The sequence below is a fragment of the Lotus japonicus genome, chromosome 5 (assembly GCF_012489685.1).
Source record: "Lotus japonicus ecotype B-129 chromosome 5, LjGifu_v1.2".
Taxonomy (NCBI): domain Eukaryota; kingdom Viridiplantae; phylum Streptophyta; class Magnoliopsida; order Fabales; family Fabaceae; genus Lotus; species Lotus japonicus.
Genome location: NC_080045.1, coordinates 6,542,342 through 6,565,486, shown reverse-complemented (window position 1 = coordinate 6,565,486; position 23,145 = coordinate 6,542,342). Strand labels below are relative to the sequence as shown.

The 23,145-nt window shown below is 35.3% G+C and overlaps 2 long non-coding RNA genes across 18 annotated transcripts; one reads left to right on the top strand and one right to left on the bottom strand.

The window, feature by feature from the left end:
* The first annotated feature begins 1,876 nt into the window (after positions 1–1,876).
* Positions 1,877–3,420, top strand: LOC130721526 (uncharacterized). Its single transcript, XR_009013492.1, has 2 exons — positions 1,877–1,986; positions 3,220–3,420. It is a non-coding gene; the product is annotated as an uncharacterized LOC130721526 (long non-coding RNA).
* A 4,398-nt stretch (positions 3,421–7,818) lies between these two features.
* On the bottom strand, positions 7,819–12,334 carry LOC130717585 (uncharacterized). Of its 17 annotated transcripts, none has more exons than XR_009012364.1 (9): positions 12,051–12,333; positions 11,889–11,923; positions 11,769–11,795; positions 11,321–11,401; positions 9,869–11,184; positions 9,696–9,782; positions 9,003–9,200; positions 8,585–8,731; positions 7,819–8,486 (listed from the first exon to the last, which is right to left on the bottom strand). It is a non-coding gene; the product is annotated as an uncharacterized LOC130717585 (long non-coding RNA). The 17 variants fall into 17 exon arrangements; XR_009012367.1 differs by having other exon boundaries at positions 10,153–11,184; XR_009012357.1 differs by having other exon boundaries at positions 7,819–8,136; positions 8,229–8,486; positions 9,696–11,184; positions 12,051–12,332.
* Positions 12,335–23,145: the final 10,811 nt, after the last annotated feature.

Below are 23,145 nucleotides of genomic sequence, written 5' to 3'. Positions count from 1 at the left end.
ACTGTCATTTTCATTGTTCGCCGGTCACGATCTCCAATTATCGCCTTCTCTGTCATCAATAAGTCTCGATGGCTAAAACCATGTCGCATGTGACAATAATCTACTAGGTCACTTATTACGGGTATCATACCTAAAATAATTTTTGGGTACCACATAATTCACCTATTTTTTTAACAGCCAAATATATTAAGCAAGCACATCTAAGCTTGAAACCCAATTATAGATCGAGGGCCAACTTGATTTTCCAAGGAGTACATTTTGACCTGCAGCACATTTTGAATGCAGCGTTGGGATTGCAGATGGATTATGGGCACTGTCGCAGGACTCTCTAGGATGCTTCTCTGTCGCAGCCAATGCATATCAGACGATGGAGGTGCGTTGGCGTCCCCCACCTGATTCATGGTTGAAGTGCAATACCGACGGGTAACCCGTGAGGAAACTGATAATGTAGTGGGCTGTGGAGGGGTTTGTCGTGGTTCCTCAGGCTGCTGGCTACTTGGTTTTAGCATAAACTTAGGCACGTCAAGTGTGCTATGGACAGAGTTGTGGGCAATTCTTATTATGCTCACGCTGGCTTGGGATAAAGGCTTTTCAAGGGTCATGGTGAAAAGTGACTCGAGAGTTGTTGTTTTGCTAATTAATAATGGTTGTGGACCCTTCCACCCTTATGCTTCCATTGTCAATCAAATTCGAAATTGGATGTCAAAAAGTTGGGAGATAAGGTGCATCCACACTTGGCGTGAGGCTAATCAGGTTGCCAACTGCTTAGCAAACCTTGCTCATGATCTAGGCTTGGGTACCCATGTTTGGGAGGTCCCCCCTCGAGGTGTTTGAACCAACTTGTTTGTGATGTAATGGGTGTTTCTTTCCCGCCCGCAACTAACTTGTAGTTTTTCGTTCATGGGCTTGGCCCTCCATGTAACCCAAAAAAATAAACTCAATTACAAATAAAAATGGCACCCACAAACTAGAGATAACAACAAAGGGGGATTCAGATTCTCTGCTACAGCTAGTGTCTCAATCTCTCACCGGCAACATTTATGGTCGTTGGATTCATCTAACGGTCCAGATATTTCAAACATTAAAAAAATATTTAATCAAATTAAAGTCACGCACGTGACGTCGCTCCCCGGGACGTATCATCGGAAATGCTCAAATGGACCTCGACCTCGACGGCGAGGCTTCTCCTGCAATTACAAACAAACCCTATCAAATCTGTCCAAATGATCCATTGCATGAAACAAACCTCATCGAATCTGTCCTGCAATTGCGATAGGGGTGAAGAACCTCATCGAATTTGTCCTGGAGCGGCAAGCAGAAATCGTGTATATTGTTGAAATGAAAACTGTTGGAAATCAATTCCATTCCGCACCCAGTTCAGGAAAAAAATGGGCATCTTTGAACCTTCTAGTTAGGGGTGGAAATGGGCTGGGCTGGGCAGGCTTTGCGAGGCCTAGGTCTGGCCTACATTCAGAACTCGCGGCCTAAGCCTTGACCTGTAGCCTTTCATAGGCCAAATTTTAAGGCTCAGTCTGGCCTTCTAGGAGGTCTGACCTGGCCTACGAGCCTGTTCGAAAGTCTACTTACCTAAAAACAACCTCTTAAAGAAGCTAATTGTAACACCCCGTTTTCCGATTAGTATAATATTTGTTAATTTATTTTAATTATTATTGGGTTATATAGTAGCTTGAATAAATATGTGATTTTATCATATAATAAGGTGATAAAGTGATATATGTAGTGAATAAATTATTTAAATTGGATATGAGTGATATATATGATTATTATTTAAATCTTATGTGATATAGTAAAAGATTTAATTAAAAGGGGTTTTAGGGTTTAGAGTGAGTAATTAGGAGTTAAATAGAAAGAGAAAAGAAAGATAGAGAAATCAGAATTAAAAGAGCAGAACAGAAAAGGGAGAGAGCGTGAAAGCAAGAAGGAGAGGAGAAAAGAGAAGAAAACCTAGACTTTGATCTTCAAGAGGTAAGGGTTTGAACTAATCTCTTTTTGGATTGGTATAGTAGTGAGATTAATTTGATTCATTTTGTTAGCCATACGTGTTTCACAATTTGTGAATCGTTATTGGTTCGCGAATGAAAATTGATGAAAACCGTTGCTAGAATGAATATGAACATGGTTCTTTTATATATTAATTATATAGTTGGATTGTTTCTTCTTTTTCGAATTGCTAAGCGAGAATCTGTATAATCATATGTTTCCACATTGAATATTATAAAGTAAATTGTCTCCATTGAATTCACATGGTTCGATTGTTTGGTAATCAGAGTACTATATGTTTCATTCAAATATATGTTTGAAAGGGGTGTTCTTGGTGGGTTTCTATTGCTGATATGGAGAGCTGCTACTATTGTCTTGTGCGTGGGTGTTTTTGGTGCGTTGGCCCCATTGTTTCTGTCCGCTTTTGGGTTTCTTGGATTCTTGAATTTTAGTTTCTTTGATTCTTGGGTTATTTAGTTGGGTTTGTATTGGTTCTTGGGTGAGTTGCAGTGTTCTGCATTACTAGAATTAATTCTTTTGCCAATTCTTGGCCTATTTCGGTGCTCTTTTTATTAAAAAAAGAATTGATGTTATGTGTTCAGTTGTTATGTTTTGCAAAATTGGTGATGATTTCGTATTGTTGAACTGGTGATGAATATGCTAAAATAATTAAGACTTGGAGATGGTCTGAATATGCATATGTTGGTTGAGTTGAGCACAATACACTGCATAGTTGTCAAGAGGCAATGTTTGCTAGTTCTCGTGGAGGCTAGTGACTTGTCCCAAAACTGTAGTGGTTTTGAAGCCTAGAGCGAGGGCTTTATTGGTGGTTATCTGTCTGGAGTGGACGCGGTGATACCGCTAAGGATAACAACTTTGGTACCAAAGACATTTGCACAGAGTCACACTTGAGTCATATAAGTTACTGTAGGGAGTTATTGATGTTAATTAAAGTTAACTGCAATATCTTTGGAGAATTTTGTTGTTGTGGTAATTGACAATATTTATATTTGCTTTGTCTGAGCTATGATTATGGAGTATTGGCATACTTTGAAAATTAATTGATTATATTAAATTTTATGATATATTTTCTTTATTATGTATGAGAAATTTATGGATAATTTTTATAAGCTTTCGCATTACTTATTATTATGCTTATCCATATGATATGAGTTCTCACCCTTCTGTTGGAATGATGTTCTATGCGACATCGCTCAGGTACGGAGGACAGTGGAGCTTCTCGCGAGGGTTAGTCAGAGGAGCTAGTCTTTTAGATATGCTTTTAGTGATGGGAGTCATGCTCTATTATGTAACACCGGGGAAACGCTTAGTTTGAACCTTGATGTTAGGAGTTATTTTGTGAACTCTCTTTATTTATTTTTGGAATTATGTTTTAGTTTGGGATTGAAAAATAAATCCGTTGTGCTATGCATATGACGTTATGACACTAAGTTTGGAAATTTATATATTTATTATGAGCATGATAGATGTTTTGATTTATGGTTTTGGAGATTAAATGTGATACCCTCTTAGTTATGCATTTTACTCTGATTTATGTTATAATATTTACACGGGGGTTTAGAGGGTGTTACACTAATAGACCTTGGGTCTAATAGGTCGCGAGGTAATAGGTCAGCAGACTTATAAGCCTTCACAACTATCATTGAATTTCTATTTTAAATATTGGAGAATTCAGTTAAAAACTTCATCCTCAACAATACTTAAATGATTTCTTCTTAGGAAATAATGTTTTTAATTTAGGTTTTCATCTTAGTATTTCTTCTTCTTTAGTTTTTATGTATTTTTGTACTTATTCGACATGATATTAAATTTATTAAAATTTCTTTGTTACAATTAATTTTATCAATATATTAGTATAATATATTAATTAAATTATAAAAAAATATTAGGCCTATGAGGCCTAATATGCTATTTTTAAGCCTAGACCCAGCCTTTTTAGCTAATCAAGCTTTTTAAAAAGCCTAAACTTGATCTTTTAGCAAATTAGTTTGGCCTAGGCTCGGCCTTGGGTAGGCTAAGTCGTAGGCCCCTGACGAGCTGCTTGACCTATATCTACCCCTACTTATTTTTTTTTGCTTCATCGAAAAGTTAACAAAAGAAACGACAATTAACTAACACCGAGCTTCTCTCTCAACATGAGAGTTTTCAGCTCTATAAGTGGGGCATCTAATCTCCTAACTCCTGGCTACTTCTAGTATGTCATGCATTCTCACACCCCAATATGATTTTTTCTTTCTTTTTGTGCGTTTTTGGGCAAACCCATTTGCATGTTGATTTTGAGTTAGTGTTAGAACTACATTGGTTTGTCCTTGTACTGGTCTATGCAATTGAGCCTATTCATTCTTTGTTTTTCAGCAGTTAAATTGTTCATCCATGTTGTCTATGTTTAGGTGAATCACAGTATGAGTTTTGGGTGGAAAATAGTTCGGAGTAATTGTTTAATATCTTTTTTTGAAATGGGAGAGTGATTGTTTAATATCTTCTTAGATTAAGTATTTTTTCCAGATTAGGTTAGGTTTTTTTAGATTAGATTTGGTTTTTTTTATGATATGAGTTGGAATTAAAATAAAAAAAATAATTATATTAAAAAAGCCACGTTGAAAAGCTGTCTAGATTAAAAACAAGTCACATCAGACTCAAACACACTTTGAAGTTTGAACTCAATTAGACTAAAAAAAAAAATTAGTGAAAATTTTACAAGGACCAGATTTGATTCCCTTTACAATTTTAGGGACCAAAAGAGTATTTAAGCCTTTTATATATTTAACTCAATAGATACTTAAGATTTCATTATTTTTTCAAAGAGAGAAATTTTATTGAAATTCACGAAACAGGACACCCTCCTAAAGTACACAAGTAAGATCTCATGACTTAATACAACAACAACAACAACAACACTAGCAGAGGAGTATGGAAATCCCCCTTTTGGGAAGCCTTTGATGAAGCAGTACTCGCTACATTGTCCAGACCAAAACCCTGTGCAAAGTTTTTGAGGATCTCCATCAATCTTATAACTCATCGCTAGTCTTGAACCAAGAATAAATTTAATTAAAAAATTTGACACTCTCTCGAGTATGAGTTCATTAAATTATAAGTTTTCATTTATCCTATGAATTGTAAGGTGACTTCCACAACTAAAATTTATAAACATTAAAATTTCTTCCAATTTTTTATTGTATCCTACTTATCTAACAACACAATTTTTATTATTTAATCAATAGACAATTTAATAAAAGAATATATCATATTCAACTTTTATTTCGTAAATTTTTAATTAGAATGAAACATGAAATCAAATAAATCTTTTACCTGAAACCAAAATCAAAGCAAGACATAAAATCAAGAGATGATGTGAATAGATGCGCTTAGCCATTTTGAAGGATTTCAATTTCTATGATTTTTGTTGCAAGTTAGGGAGGCTAATATGTTTTGCTCACTAAATATAGGGGATTATATATAAGATGGTTTTTTATTGAGAAGGTAAAAATTAAATTTTTAAATAATTTAAATATGTTTAAAATAATATATTATATTATTATATCGCATTAAATTGTTATAGCGGAACAATAACAAAGACGAGATCCCCGCCTTTCGCCTGATAACCCATACCTCACTTCCACCGCCTCTCACCCCCACCATGTTAGCCCCATCCAAGTAAAATCGGTTCAGTGGTCATGTAGCTTTCCTATATTGTCAAGGAGCAGAGTTCGAATCCCATATAGAATAGTTTTCTTGTAAAATTAAATTTATCACTTAACAAAAAATATGAGTAAGAAAAATTAGTGACTCACCGGTTCAATCCAAAACCGGCCGAGTCTTCGATTTTTCATCTAAACCAGCCGAGTCACTCTGGTTCAATATAGTTCAAATGCATGATCGATCTCATTCTCGACACAGTCAGATCGGTTCGGCCTGTCGGTCTGAGCCAAGTTCAATAACATTGACTGAGACATCTATATCATCATGTTCTAGATTTCCAGGAACTTTGCTAATAAATAATCATGAGAGTAATAATTCAATCCTGTATGTATATAATCATCCAAAAATATTTTTGAGGTCATTTTATATTTATCAATCAGATCCGTGATATATTTTTGGGTTAACCAAGCTTTTAGTCCCTGAACTATGAGCAAGTTCTGGGATTGGTCCCTCACCGTAGTAAAGTCTGGAAATAGTCCCTCTGGTTAGGATAATAGCCGGAAGAGGTCTTCGCCTGAGAGGCGGCTCCGACCAACTTGCCAAGGTGTGCGGCGGCGCTGACATGGCACGCTTACGTGTAATTTTAAATTAATATTTAAATTACATGTGGATAAAATTTAAAATTAAAATAAATCCAAACCTTAATCCAAAATTGTACTAGAAAAAAACATTAGGTAAATTCTGTGGTACCCTGAATTTTTTTGGGTGTGGTACCCGTATTAAGTAATTTAATATTTTATTATCACACTAGTCCTTTGACCCGTGCGATGCACGGGGATATTCATATTTTTTTATCGTGTGAAATATTTTAAAATCTGTATTATTTTTGTTATGTTTATTAAAAGATAATTTATGAATTAAAAGATCAAAATTAATTTAGATATATGAACATTAATTTGAAAGTTTTGAAATTTTTTTTTGTGATAAAAGTGTTTGTTTTTATATTAAATGTTCTTTCCCCTTTATCGAATAAAATCATTCATTTCTCTAAAAAAAATTAGATTGTTATTTTTAAATTAAATTATTTTTGAATTTTATGATTTATAATTTACAAACAAAATAAAGCACCATGTTATCTGATCATCTAAAACAAATTCTATTCCACCTTCCATTTAAGATCTAGGATATATTTATTAAGTAAACGAATGGACTTCTCTAATGTTATCCAATGAGAGAATTTGTTTGAAGTTGGAGTTTCTAAACACATCCTTTCAATTTGACCTCACTATATCTTATTAGCAACCTTTTTAAAAAAATTATTTTTCACCTTGAAGTTATATTTCAGGGAAAAATATATAAATATAATGGGTGGTTTTAAAATATTGCATAAATTTTAAAATATATAAATCGATCCATTTTGATTTTGTCTTTTGAACCGATCTCATTTCTAGTTGGGGCAATCCAATTCGTTATTGAATCACTTGATTTCTTCCACCAGAGGAGTTAAAGCATCTAAGGTCTGCATGTTTCTTTCGATGGAGGGTTTGAAATCTCGACCCTTGTCTATAATTTCAAGAGATGATTTTAGCAACTCTTCTGAAGAATTGGAAGGAGGGTTTGGGTTGGATAGAATGGTTCTGTGAGGAAGAAGAAGGAGGGTTTGGGTTGGATAGAACGCCATCGTCTTCAAATCTCGACCCTTGACATATTTTTTTATAAATTTTTAATGCGAATTACCAAAACTAACCCTGGGTGCACCGGTGGATCAATTTTAAAGTTGTGGGCACCCCTATTGACATCCCTAACAACAAAGCCCTGTTATTTTGGAGCATGGCACCCATTGCAACTATAGTATAGGGCTAGAAATCACAGAGTAATATTTGAATGATCAAAATTTAGTTTTAAAACTTTCGCGAGTAAACCTTGAGCATGTTAACATAAATGAGTTAAAAATGAAGAAAAGAAAAGAAAGTGATGCCACACACACAAAGTTCATGAGGATTTTCCACAAATAGTTTCAGTGCACGGAAAAACAAAATCAGGACATTGTCTAGAAAAGAATGGAAAATCAGTATATAAAATCATGCAATGAAAGAGAGGAATTTAGGCCATGCTCAAATATGAAAATAAAGGAAAATCTATATCACCATCCAAGACTTAGCAATAGAGCATTGATTTCATTTATGTAACAAAAGAAAACATGACAATTCAAATAATATGCAACATGACACAAGAAGAAATGTCATCTTTGCTGAAGGTAGGAATCCAAATTTCATATACATGTAACAGAGAGTATTCGGCGAAAGCGTTCCTCCCTAAATGAAATTGAGCACATATTCCATGTATATGCCTTCATATTCTGGTTCGAGAAGGCTGCAGCATGCACTGAGTCTGCTGAAAACACTGCCAAATATAAACTCATTTGGCTGACAAACACCATGCCTTGGCATATCTCTGAATATAGTTGAGAAAACCCTGTAATCATGGAACCCCAAAAAATTATATCATTTATACATATCATTGTAAACATATATAAGGCATGTGCAATTTGTCCGAAATTAGTGTACATTGAAAAATAGCACTATGTGCAATCAAGTGACAGTTAAACCCTGATTTATGGACATGGACGTGCAATTTCCTGTCTATGTATATCCCCTACAAATGTATGTGGTAGCATTTTTTAAAGATGGACGAAGCAGCACCGCACAGTACCATTCCCGTCTGTCCCCGTGTATAAAATGTATAAAGATAGCATTTTTTACACTTTCACTCCCAAAATCTCCAACTTGGCAATCCCATTGTGTTTCTCATTCTCAAACACAAACCTATATAACACATAATTCTAACATTAGACTCAAAAAGAGAAAAACCCAATAAAACTCATTCAAATTTTGAAATAAAATGAAATCAAAACTATATCTACCTTCCTCATTTTCCCAAGATTTAGCATTGGTATGGAGGACAATTGTAAAGAATATAAATTAAACCTCCAGAATCTGTGCTACAACCAACTGAATGTCCTTACTTATAATGGAAGAATTTCCTCACCTTGTACGTAAAGTTGACATACCTATAAGATTAATCAAATGGCAGCCATTAGAATTTCAAATAATTAAATTCATCATGAACACCATTAGGAAACCCAATCACTGAAATTCTTAAAGAAGAAGCTGGAAGAATAATGAATTGGGAAAGGGGAAGAATTTAATCGAATAAAATGACAATCACAATATGCAAGTGATGAATTCCTTATAATTCTGAAGAAAACTTTTCCTTTGGAAGAGTGAATAATAAGGAATTGCTTCATTAATAAACCAAATCAAGTCTAGTAGATAACTTACCCAAACCTATGGTATTCGAGGCCTCCATAGTTCGATGAAAGGATTACTATCTCAATGTGAAATCTGAATTTTTCTCCATGAAAATGGAAGATTGGATTAGTAATGTTAAAAACACAAACACACAACTGCATACCAAGAAACCCGCCATCATCATTGTTCCTTCTAGCCCTCTCCCCCTTCAGCCGCATTACAGAGGACCTGTACAAAAATAGAACTAATTAAGATATCAAAGAAGAGAAGATGAAATTATGAAAAAAAGGGTTTATAGTTAGCAACTTGTCAAAAGCAGTAGCCACGACAATGGTAGAAAACCAATGTTTATCCTAGTTCAAATTATGGACTAAATAGAAACCACTTTATCACTGCATCTACTGCCCTTCTCAAAGTGTCTATCTCTCACTCTCTCTTATGCAGCTCTTATGCACAATTAGGAGTGTGAAAAGTGAGAAGTGCTTTGTATCTAAGCCAAACTTATTGAGATGAGAACTGCTTCTTCATGGTACCGCAAGCCAGTTTAAATTCAAATAACCTGTCAATGTTTTGAAAATTCAAACGAAAACTAATTTTTATCACTTCAATTTTTAGTTTATTTAACCTCAAAACTCTATCCAAAAGTGAAGTGTTGGTAAAACATTCTTTCCAAAATTGTATCATTTCAATCCCTTGTACCCAAGTTGAGTTAAAAATACTCACAATACAAACCAAAGCCCCAAAACTGGAAACTTTATAACCAATTCCTTCAAGCTTATATCAACCACCTAATATATTCTGCTGCCCAAGCTGCAAGAAAGCCATTTCCCACTGCATAAGGAACTCTCCTTGTTATCAATTCAAACAAAATTATACAAAGGCTATAGATATTGCACTTTATATGTGCTGAACTCTCCCTGCAACTTTCTGGTTGCTGCCTCACATTTATTTGGTAGTTTAAGATTCTGAAACAGATAAAATTTCAGTCTCTCTAGCAATTGGACATTTGTATTAGCTTGTGTCCACTATCATGCAACCTGCCATGTCATTCATGCATTTAAAGTAGAAAATTTTCAACTCCACCTATAAACCAAACTACCAATGCATGTGCACAAATTCACAATTTCAAAAACTAAATTGCAAAATTTCCCAAAAGATAAATTTAAAATGAGTAACTGACCTCAGTAGGAACCTGGGCGCGCAAAGATAGCATTCAAAGGATCATCTAAGTAAATTCACTACAATTCATAGGCTTTCACAGAGGCAGTTCAAACTTGAAGAATACAGTGCCATGTAAAAATGCAAAGCATGGAGCTTGGTTTCCCCAAATTCAATACACAAAAGGTAAAAATATGAGGCAGCTAATAGTATTAGTAATTTACTAAGCTTGTACAAATGTGCAATTATGTTCATCAAAAGCAATCATTTTTTTCCTTTTGGCATATGATATAGATGTATCAGAAAGTAGAAAGTAACCAACAACCGAGTGATTGAAGTGGACAATATTTACTTACAACAACTATACTTAAACTTATGCGCCAGTTCATTGTTGCAAGGTGAAACATGCACAACTGCAGATACTTTTTCTTATTTAAAAGCTGTAACTCCTTAAGCTATGAACTTTTTTTGGGTTTAAATCTTAAGCCATTTTAATGTAAGAATACGCATTATTGAAAAGCAAAATATAATGCAGGATGCCCTCTCGGCAGCTCTCACTGAAGGGCCCAAAAAGGTTTTGGCATTTCCCTCTTCCACCAAGCACTTAATATGGCATTTCTCTCTTTCTCCAAACACTCCATAGATACCCAACATTAAAACAAACATGAATCAGAAAATTCCAGCACAGTTTGCATAAAGAAACACCCAGAATCAGCCATTCACTGCATCACTTCACATGCATATATAAATGGGAGATAGTGGTAATATTCATTTTCGTATGCAGAATTAGTAAAAAACTTATTGAATCAATCATAACAATAAGAGTACTCATATAAATCTAATAGCCTAACCGAATTAAGAGAATTCACACACTAATATCAACTCTAATTAGCTATTCTCTCACTGAAGTTTGCACACAAACAGAAAATGATCAGGAAAAGTCATTAAGAAGCAAAGTAAAAGGAGTTTATACCACTGTTGAAGATTGAGACTGCGATGGAAACCTCTCAACAAACATTCTATTCCCTTTCCTTCTCTTTCAATCTTCCACCTTCTAGTCCAAAATCAAAAGAGAAATGCAAAAGTGGAAACCATAATAAGAAGTGAAGTAAGTTCAATAAAAGAAACCTAGAATCAAAAGATTGAATAAAAGAAACATACAGAAATCACATTGAAATTGAAGACTGAACCTGTTTGCGAGAAGCTGAGTAAGAGATGACAACAGATACACCCTCCAAGCCAAGCCTCTTAGCTTTGCTAAAGCAAATTCCCTGGGTGAAAACAAAAAAAAAAAAGTGAGATAAAAGTATTGCTGCAGAAACAGTATCATTTAAAGAGTTCAAGCAAAATTGTGAAAGACAAAAATAAACGAAGTAACCGTTCATATATTTGATAGGATTGTCCAAATTCCACAAACATACACACACATATGAAGAAAACCTAAACCCATTTAATAATCTCAAATTCACATTTCTAAAAATCCAGATAACATAATTGGTCAAAGAAAAACAAAAAAGAACGCATCTAAATTGATTATTGTCCTCACTGTGCAAAACCACATTGTAGCACCAACAACCCAACAGATTGATCCTCATCTTGAAAAAGGAAATGAAAGTCGAAGGAGGTGAAAGCTTTTACCTTCTGATGAGCAACTTTGCTCTGGAACTGATTCATATCGAAAAGAAATCTATAAAAATCAGTAAGGATTTAAGTTGAAGAATCAGTGAATGGAGAGTGGAAGAGGGTTAAAGAACTTACCTTGTAGTCGCAGATGGAGAGATATAGTGGTTAAACTGTTTCAGATTAAACAAAAAATAATCACATCAGTGATCGAAATGAGGGGTTTGTGAAGGGGAAGAGCAGATGAAAAGGGGTTGAAAGGAGAAGGTGGGAAAAAAGTAAGGAGAAGGTTGTTCTTACCGGATTGAAGATCAGAGCTCCACAGCCTCCGTGTTCACCGCCCGGAACCGCAGAGACACCATCGAGTTCAATTATCTCTCTCATGTGAGCAGCGGCGCTGCTAGGTTAAGGGGGAAGGAAGAGGCAATGAAATTTCTCTTGCACGGGGATCCATTTGATTTTTAAGCTTTGCTATACTTTGGAAAATAAGAAACGGAAAAGAGCCAAACGGTGGAAGAAAGAAAAGCATCAAGCATTCAAGGTTGAAGCGTTGCAAAATGAGAAAGCCAGGAGACAAAACGGTGGAAGAAAATCTGAGGCATTGCAACAAAATAATGAACGGCCAAGATTTAATCCCTAGATAATAATGTACATCTTTACAAAAATACCCATGTTAAAAATCAATTTGATGTGTAATGAATTGTTGAATGACTAAATTGCCCCCAAGGTTGCACAAACTCTCCCTTTATATAGTTTATAGATAGATAGATAGATAGATAGATAGATAGATAGATAGATTATTCAAAGTAAATACTACATATTTAGATTTTACTTTACTTATCAATTAACTTCATCTCATGAAATTTATTTTTTAATGAAAAATGAAAGAGTGGTGGAAACGAATGATGATGATGAAGATGTGCGTAAAATGACTATGGTTGACGGATGAATAAAGCTCAGAAAACAAAACTCACAAATCTCACGTCCCTAAGAATGGAACGCTACATTACTATGATAGAACAAAATTAAAATTTTAACTGGTACATGAGTCTTTATTATCGAATCAACTCATTTCAGGTACCACGCCTTAATCTGGCTTAAGGTACCACAGCAAGCTCCTTGGTGAATTATGTGGTACCCATAATTTCTTTTGGGTGTGGTACTCCACGAGATATTTTAAGTTATAATTTTGTTGAAAAAAGGCAAAATGATTTATTATTGCAATTTTAAAAAGTTTAATAATCGACTTAATGAATTAATAACATAGACTTTTTAAGTTTGTTTATGTTATATAATGCACAATATGAAAATTACAGATTTAGTTTAACTTGCAATTATGAGAGATCATCTAAATTTCTTTCATGTCAGGTTCTTCTTCCTTCATGCTTCACCCATATTAAACCTCCAAATCTTCCTCCATCGATCTCTTCCTCGAAATTTGAATTATATGTTTTCTATTTCTCTATATCATTTTAGGTACCACGCCTTGATCTGGATTAAGGTACCACATCAAGCACCATTAAACCCCTTCATCGTCATCTATAACATTTTCATTCATATTGAAAAAAAAAACATCTTCATTTATTATTTGTTTCAAGAGCTTGAACCCATGTCCCGTGACCTCAATCACATCCAGATCTTATGTTAGTGTTTTTTGGAAATCATTTTATGTTGAGGTTTCTTTCATAATCATTGTTTTTGGGGGCTGTTCAAGATTGAAGAATACTTTTAGTCCTTAGTTTGGTATGATCCCAAGCCACCATCCCCAGCCCCACCCCATCCAGATCGAGCCGCCCCTAACCCTAGCACCACCCAGATCTTGCCATGCATCCCTATCATTGAGAAAAAAAACCCAGAAAAAGCAGAGAGGTCAGAGCTTTGATGTTGAAGAAGAGAAGAGCCAAGATGAAAGTACAATGCAGATGGGTTTTGTTCATCTTTGAGTTTTATTGTTTTAAGATCAGAGAGGACGTGGAAGAAGAAAGCATTCAAGTTGGAATTTTTCTTTGCGCTTTCTCTCAGAGATGTTGGGGGATGGAGGTTTTGGACACACGAGAAGGAGAGTAAAGAGGAAGAAAAGGAAGAAGGAAAAGGAGAGGGGTTTGGGATTTTTTGGATTAAAGATTCATCTTCTTGAAATCTGGGACTGTGGGTTGTAGATGGATGTTTAGGGATGGCAATATGGGCTCAACCCGCCCCGCCACTGTTATGGGGCGGGTTGGGCTGAAAAATGTAGCCCAAAAAAATGTTAGCTGCCCCGTTTTGGCCCGTAATTTAACGGGTTGAAGGCGGGCTGGGGCGGGCTGTCCCGCGGGCTTCCTTTGTTTTTTTTTTTGCTGGTGTGGTGAAGGGTATGACTGCCGTTGTTGGGCTAAATTTTTTTTCCTCTTTCTTATAAAAATTCTTCTATGCCCATAGCCCACAACAAAGTGTTATTTGCACTTTGTTTCATCTTTTCAGTTGTATTTTCCTTTTATCTGCAATAATTCCTATGCTGCAGCGTGTCTCTTGCTAAGTGTTCTTGGCTCTTGTACTGTTTTGCATTTTTCTTTTCTTCCTTCTTTTATGTCCCTGTACTGTTTGCTTCCCCCGTTTCTTTCTTCTTTCATTATTTCTTTTTTTTTTATATAATATTTCTATTGTATGAGTTTTTCAACCTGCTACTTTTCTTATATATATATGGTTTGATTCTAAAAAAAAAGTTTTAAATTTTTATTTCTTGAGTTTGATAATTTATCAATTTGATATGAGTTGTTTCTTTCACTCTCAAATTCAAAACTTTATCCTCTCTTCCTACTTCACGTTTTTTTCTTTTTGGTATGTAACTATGTATTGTATAGTACACCCATATATTGTGTCCATAAAATAAGATATGCAGCTTCATAATTCTTAATTTTTTATTATTTGCATTCTTTGTTATATATTTATAGATGTATCTATGTCAATTGTTAAAAATATTGTTTTTATTCTTTGTTACACTTTTATTATTTGCATTATCTCTTATTATTTAGAAAAAAATATAATACAAGAATTATTCTAAGTTTTTCTACTAAAATGATTGTTTTTTGTTTCCTTGATATATTGGCCCATGGGCTAGCCCGCTAGCCCGCCCTTTGGCGGGGTGGGCTAGGATTTTGAGCCCACTTTTTTTGGCGGGCTAGCCTAACCCGTCCCGTTTGTGGCGGGTTATTGGCGGGGCGGGACGGGGTGAGCTAGCCCGTTTTGCCATCCCTAGGTGGAGGAAGATGATGGATTTACAAAATGATCTAAAAAAACAAAAAGATGAGTAAAGTTTCTGTTAATTAATTAGGTTTAGTTGATTTTATAATCATATTAATGTAATTTTTATTTTTTATTAGTGTTTGTAATTATTAATTATGATGTGGAAGGATTCAAATTTAAAGAAAAAATAGAACGATGACAAATAAGAAACCTCACCGGAGCCGCCTCCTAGGCGAGAACCACTCCCGGCTCTTAGCCTAACCAAATGGACTATTCCCGAACTTTACTCTGACGATGGACCAATCCCAGAACTCGCTCATAATTCAAGGACCAAAAACTTAGTTAACCCTATATTTTTCCAAAATCCTGTAAAGAGTTTAGGGAGTTTAAAGCTTACAACAAGATTACTAGATATATTTTTCCAAAGTAATATCATACGTTTCTAACTTTTAGTACTTAATAAGATATAGGCCTAATCTTCAAATTAGTCCCTGTCTTTGTCTCGCCGTCTGAACTAGGTCCCTGACCGGAAAAATTTGTCGAATAAGTCCTCTATTTTATAAAACGTCTAGAGCAAGTCCTCGCCGGAGTCCGAAGCTCCGACGAGTGATGATGTGGCTTGCTGATTGTATTAATGGGGCTTATGTGGATTTAAAAAATAAAAATAAAAATTACATGTCAGAAAATTAAATTAAAAACACAAATTACCCCAAATTAATTAATTAAAATTAAACTTATTAATTAAAAAAATAAAAATCACTAAAAACCCTTTCAGAAAAATAAACTTTCTCTAGGATCTTCATCATCAATTCATCATCTTTTACCATCTTCATCAATTCTTTTCAGAAAAGATACTCTCTCCATCTTCTCATCTTCCTCCCTCTCCCACCATACAAACCCACCCTCAACCGAACCTCCAATCCTCACCCCAACCGAAACCCAAATCTCCCACTCCTCACCCTTAACCTCAACCCCACCACCAACCTCAACCCCAACCTCAATCCAAGACCAGAAATGGGAGAAGAAATAAAGAAACAACCCAAGGAGAAGAGAGAATGACAAGAGGGTGAGAGAGGAATAGAGAACGAGATTCGCGAGGGAGAAGAGGGTTTGGATCTGTGTTTCTTCTTCCATGGTTTGGATCTGAGTTTGGAGAAGGAGAAGAGGGTTTGGATCTGAGTTTCTTCTTCCATGGTTTCTTCGGCCTCACACCAACATCAGGGACCTCCGAAGCCATTCCTTTTCCTCTCTCAGATTGAAGATGAACCAGAAATTTGGGTTTGGGGTTTTTGGGTTAGGGTTTTGTTGGTAAAATTTTCAATACAATGAAAGATGAAATCAAATAAGTCTTTTACCTGAAACCAAAATCAAAGCAAGACATAAAACCAAGTGATGTGATGAAAAAGTGTACATAACCATTTTGAAGGAATTAAACTACTATTTCTTTTGTGTCAAGATGTGGAGACTAATACGTCTTGCTGATTATATATAGTGGATCATATATATGATGACTTCTTTTTGAGAGGGTCAAATTTGGAATTTTAAATAAATAAAATATTAGTATATCATATTAAATTATTGTAGCATAATAATATCCAATAATATAAAAGGGAGTATTCATAGAAACTAAATTGACATGTTATTTAAGTATTTTGATTGTATTATATTATTTTTATATGGTATATATTATAATAGAATAATCTTACCTACCTATTTTAAAACTTTATACTTTTAACATAAACATCAATATTGTATTTGACCTTTTCAAAAAAATATTGTATTTGACAATCATATTTATTAATAAAATATATTATTTAATAAATTAAAAATCTTTGACTATAAATTTCTAAAACTAGTTTATTGTTAATTACTAGTTAGAATCTTACTATATTTAAGAGTCAATAAATAATTATTAATGTCATAAATGCAAGTTAAGTTTATAACTAATTTGACTAGAAAATGATATTAGAAATTATAATTAAATATAAATATTATACAATAATTTTTTTGAACTCAAATATTATATAATATTTGATTTGAAATATCATTTCTCAATTTGCAAAATAATTTTTTTAAAATTATTATTCACAATAACCATTATACCATTGACTAAATTTAATAATTTTATCAAATCTTATAAAAAAAATTAATAATTTCAAATTTTGTTATCATTAAAACATAATCATTAACTTCGATTGCATAGAGTCTGCGGAACCAATATTAAGAAACATTATATCTTCCTCTAGAGTTATCCTAACCAAAATTATAAGGGGTTGTCCAAATGACCCATGAGAAAGTTTGGGTTTAATAACCCATCATCCAATCACATTGAAGATAAGTGAGTTAAAATTTCTATATTTTATTTATTAATTTATTTTCAACTCACTTATCTAAGAATTCAAAAGGTTTTGAGACACAAACAAAAAAGTCCACTACAATTAATATTTCCTCTTTCTACAACATTGGCTAACCCCTTCGCCGATGAAGTTGGCGATGACTGATAGATCTAGACTGTCATCGCTACACTCATTTGTCAGCAAAGTAACATGGACATTTATAACATCTTTTTCTAGATTTCTAGGAACTTTAGATGAGTAAATATCCAATACTTTTTTTTTGAAAAAGAAAGATCATATGTAGTTATTAGATAAAAATATCGAAAGGAAACAACGACAAAAGCAACACAGCAAAACAGGAAACAACAACTAAAACAGCAACAAAGAGCAGAAACAAAGGCAAAAGGAAAAGAAAAGCAGAACAGAAACATAACAGCAAGCGGTAGAATAACAAGCACCGTATGAGAAAGGCCAGAAAGGAACCAACATCAAGAGAAGCAGGGCCCATTTCCCACCATCAAGACCCCCGCAGCGTTGCAACCCAGCACAGGCCAAATCAGACAAAATTTCGTGGTGGTAATAATATATAAGGCATAGGCAACAGAAACTATCACATACCAGAATTAACAAGGCGAGATATGAGACAGGATTAAGCATGTACGCCACTCTTACAAAATGGTTTCTCTCTTGCACCCCGATTTAGCAAGATGATCTGCTATAGAGTTCCCTTCTCTAAAAATGTGAGAGACCCCAACACAACCCACTTCTGAGATCAAGCTATCAATGTGATTGAGATCATTAAGCAACTATATTGAGATTAAATGATAATATTATAAGTTCTTCAAAAAATGTCCGGTTGAATCCTACTTATCTAACGACACAATTATTTATTTTTGAATCAATAGAGAATTTCATTGAAAGAATATATCAAATTCCAATTTTAATTCTTAAGCGAGTTCTAATTGTTTCGTTGGGGGCAGAGTATTGGCTCTTGACTTGAAGATTTGGCTCCAATTGAGTACGTTGTGAATATAACATTTCGATCTGACGACTGGTCTCACAGTAACAACCAGGGGCGGACCCACGTTCAGTTCAGGGGGTTCAGTTGAACCCCCTGGAAAAAAAAAATTCCTACATACCCCCCTATAGTAAATTTTTTTTGAACCCCCTGAAATTAAAAAATTGCACCCAGGTCCCAGACAGCCTCACTCTCTCTCACGCACTCATTCTCACTCTCAGTCTCTCTCTCACCACACTCACGAATCACGATTCTGTCATTCACACGGTCACACCTCTTCTCCTTCTCTTGACCACCACCGATCCAGTCCACCACCACCAGCCGACGCACCACCGCCACCGGCCACCAGCCCACCACAATCCTTCTCTGCTCACTACCTTCTCTCTCTCTCACGACTCTGGTTCTACACTTCTACTTCTCGACTCTCAAGCACAACACACACCAGTGACACCACGCGGCCACGCCACCAGTCCACCACCACCGGCGGCCGGCGCACACTGCACAACGCCACCACCCACTCTCTCTCTCTCTGTTGAAGCTTGAAGGTTGGTTGGAATTGAAAACCCCCAAATTGAAAAACCCCAAATTGAAAACCTAAACCCCAAATTGAAAACCCTAACTGCTATTATTTTGATTTGCTTTCCCTTTTCTGAGTTTGAAAGTAGCGTATGTTGTTAATTGTTGAATTTGCTGAAATCAATTTGTCAATTGTTGGCTGGAATATTAGATATTTCTGATTTTTTGATTATTTTCTACTTTTGTTTCGCCTTCTGGGATTTCTGTGATATTGTAAATTAGGTTTGAAGAGGAACACTAATTTTATTTGAAGATTTCTTGCATAGGTTTTGGAGTCAACATGTTCCTTCTTAGAAGGCAAGCCCAGAATCAGCAAGAGAATGGTCCTGCGCAACAGTATGCAAAGGTAATCTTCAATTTGTATTTGACATTGTTTCTTGATTCAATTTGCAGCTATGTAGTATAAAATTGATTTGCTTGAAAGTTGCTTTATTGGGTAAAATTTGATGTGGGTATATGAGAATTGATGAATAAAATGGCTTTAATTATTTATTTATTTAATGGGAGGTGTGTATTCATGTCTGATATGTTGAAAGTGTGTGATTGGTGCTAGGTTCATTTTGTCCCTGATGAACGAGGCTAGCTTATTTCTGCTTCAGAAGATGGTTTGATCTGCACATTTGATACCACGGGAGATATCAATGATGATGATCATCTAGAGTCAGTAAGTCCAGGACTTCAAATTGAATTGCAATCTGTGTGTAATTCTTGCACCTTGCAACCTTCTTAAATGACCAAAGATATCAAAGAGCTAAGCAATCATATGAAAAATTGTGTTCTTGGTCTCTCTGGTTATATGCTATTGGGTATTTAGGGATTCAGCAGTCTTGCTAGTTGCTACATTTTTAATTCAATTTCACTTGATGTATCATGCTCTTCATTTTGAATGGATTTCATATCTTCTTTAGCGGTATTTTTTCCTTCTTTGTTTAAATAAAAATGTTCTTTGTATTTATGTATGTATTGTTTTCATGAAGAAAGTTTCAAAATGGTCTCTTTGAGTTTCTTCTCTTTTTTGTTTCTTTTATTTACTTTTTATTTTACTTCCGTAGCTATGCAAATTAATGGTGAAATTGATATTACTGATCCTATCTGTTGCTAGGATGCTTATTTATGCAGAGCTCAAGCTTCACATTTTAAAAAATAGAAGGTTTCTTTGTGTCTTTTGTATTTTGAACTGCTGTTTTTTTGGCATGCAAAATCAATAAATTTCTTGTTTACAAAATTGTAGGTGATTAATGTGGGAACTTCCATTGCCAAGGTAGGGCTTTTTGGAGAGAGTTATCAGAAGCTTTGGTGTTTAACGCATATTGAAACCTTGGGGTACAGTTTATTTCGGTTATCTGTTTAGTTCAGGTTACAAAGGTATATGAAAGTCTTTTCCCTTTCGCTGTGTTTGGAATCCTTAAAATCATCATGGAATTGGAATGAATTCTCGTATGAATCTGGTTTTAAATTGTCATGGTTTAAGACTTTAATTCATTTACCAATCATCGTGTTTGTAAATTGTAATATCTCATAATTTGTTACTTTTAATGGATTTGTAAATCATTTTCATTCAACTGAATTCTTTTCATTTTTTAAGCTTTCCCAACATAGGATTTGTGCATTTCGTGTATTTCTCTGTCCAGTTCTTCAGCAGTTCAGTATTTTAATTGATGTGTTCTTTTGAAAATTTTGAACCCCCTGACCTCGGGGTCCTGGATCCGCCACTGGTAACAACATGAGTATTTCACTCTCGCACTCCCTGAGAAAACTTTCAAGAGGTTACCCATCCCATTATTGCTCAAAAAAAAATGAAAAATGAAAAAAAGAAAATATTTTTTCAAACCAAATAAACCCTAAGAAACCTTTATGAATTTGTTCATAAATTAAAAACGTTTTTCTTCAAATTAATTTTAGCACTTAAAATTTGTAAATAATATGTATTAATTATTAGTAAGGAAAGCATAGTAACGATTTTCAGCATGGTGGTTCTGTAGAATTGTTCAATTAAAAAATGCAATTAGCCAATGAATCACATTTGTCGGTTCTAAAGGCCGACTAAAGTTTGAAGAATTTACATGCTAGTTAGTGACATAGCATCAGACAAGAACAAAGAAATTCACTCCAAAATTCTATAAACTTTGTTGTATCATTATATTTGGACAGTGCAAGACTAGTCTAGTATTAAAGCCTTGGTGCTATGTTGTAGGATTGTTCTCTTCCGTTTGTTCTGGCTTTGGATATTCCCTGTTACTTTACAGAGTGAATCTATTCCTAACTCAGAAGTACATAAAATTTTATAATTTAACAAACTTTATTCTTCTTATTATATATTATATATATTATATGGTTTAAGCTTGGAGGATTTTTGTTTATAGCTCTGTGGCGGCCGGGCTTCAATACGTGCAGCTATCATATTTAACGAGCATAAATAATTAAGAGTTTGTTTAGTTACTGATGGCTATAGTAAATTTGCATGTGCTCGCGTGTTCATAAGAAGAAAGCTAGCCCTTTCATTTTGAGCTCATTTATGACTCATGATCGAGTTAAAGAACATTTTCCTTCTAGCAATAACAACAGTAAATTGTTCTAGTAGCCACGTGTTGGGAATTGAGTGGCACAACAGAAAAATTAGAAGCACAAAAGCTTCCATTCATTTGTGAAAACCTGAACAAAATAACTTATGAGCAAATTCAACTCCAACGGTGATGACAAATAAATGACAATAAATAAAATAAAGAAACAGAAAATTTTAACGTGGAAAATTTCCCTTAAATTGAGAGAATAAAAACCACGGACACGAGCCAGAAAGTAATCCACTATACAAAAATAATGGTTAGAAAATAATGTCTCATGACATAAAAAAGTTCACCAAAAAAAGGTGGAAATAAAACTCAAACAAAAAGGGAAAAACTACACCAAAGAAAGGTGGAAATAAAATACAGCAAAAGACCCACAACAAAAGGGCAAACCACCTAAACAATAGACAAGATAAATCCCAAATAAAAAGAGTTAATGTTCTAGGAATGAACATTGAAGAGAGGTATAGTACCTAGAGGTAAAAGGATTGTGCTAAGAGAGAATAAGAATGAAAGAGAGAGTGCTGAATTTCCAGTGTTATTTCATCAAATGAGCCAAAAGTCCCTTACAACTGATAACTACCTCCTATTTATAGAGCTTGGGTACTACCTATTGGGCCAATTGGGCCTCCGAGATCAAGGCCCAATTTAAGGCCAGGGCCCCGCCTCGGGGCGGGCTACATGCTGGGCGTTGCCCCTCTAGGGGCTCGCCCAGTCTACTAGTCCACAAGACACCGAGCTCGAAGTATGAGAGCTAAGTGTGTCTTTTAAATGCCTTTACATGTGCTATAATACACTGGGATTTGAGCTGCCAACATGGCTTAAGAAAAGAAAAGCAAACTACGTCGCCAACATGGCGTGAGCAAAAGGGAACTAGCATCTTTAGCCACCTAACCCACTGACTTGGCGAGCAACCCGAGCCGGCAAGTCCACAAGTCCACAAGTCCACGAGTCCACGAGCGGCGAGAGCGATCGCTCTGTTCTGGCGATTAACTGGAGCAGGTACATGATCGTTCGCCGGCGAGAAGGGTGACAGGCATTGGTCACGTGCTGATCATCCAACCATGGACCGACAGTATTCCCGGTCGAGCAACTAAACTTTGTTGCTGGTATCACCTGTCAGGCGATGGCGTTTGGTTTCTTCAGTGGCGAGGCCTTTCGCGCTTTCCCTTATTTCAAAACCCTTTCAAATCCCTAACTGCCCCACGTGACTGCCCCACGTGATGTGTCAGTTACATCAATTTCCCTCTTTCTCCGGAACCGTCACTTCACTTTTCATAACCGTCCCATCGTGCGCAGTAACTCCCCATTACACGCGACCCACTTTCCCAAAACCATCATGACTTCCGACCTTCCACACGCGTCCAACACGCGTCACCCTTCCAGCTTCCCCCCTTTTCCTATAAAAACCCTTCTTCCCCACAATCACCCCTTTCCGAGACCTCTCTTTACTTCCCTAATCGCTTACCAAACCCCCTCTGCCCACTTCCGCTCCGGAGCCGTTGCTTACCACCCTTTCCGCTACCCACTCTTCACATCCTACTCCGGTGAGTCCTACTGTCCTTATCTTTGCATCATACACATACTCATCTTTTCCTTTCTTTCACTTCGCTGTCTTCTAAAAATGGCTTCAAACCCTACCTCCCCTAATCATTCCTCTTCCTCCTCCGGAAGCGACC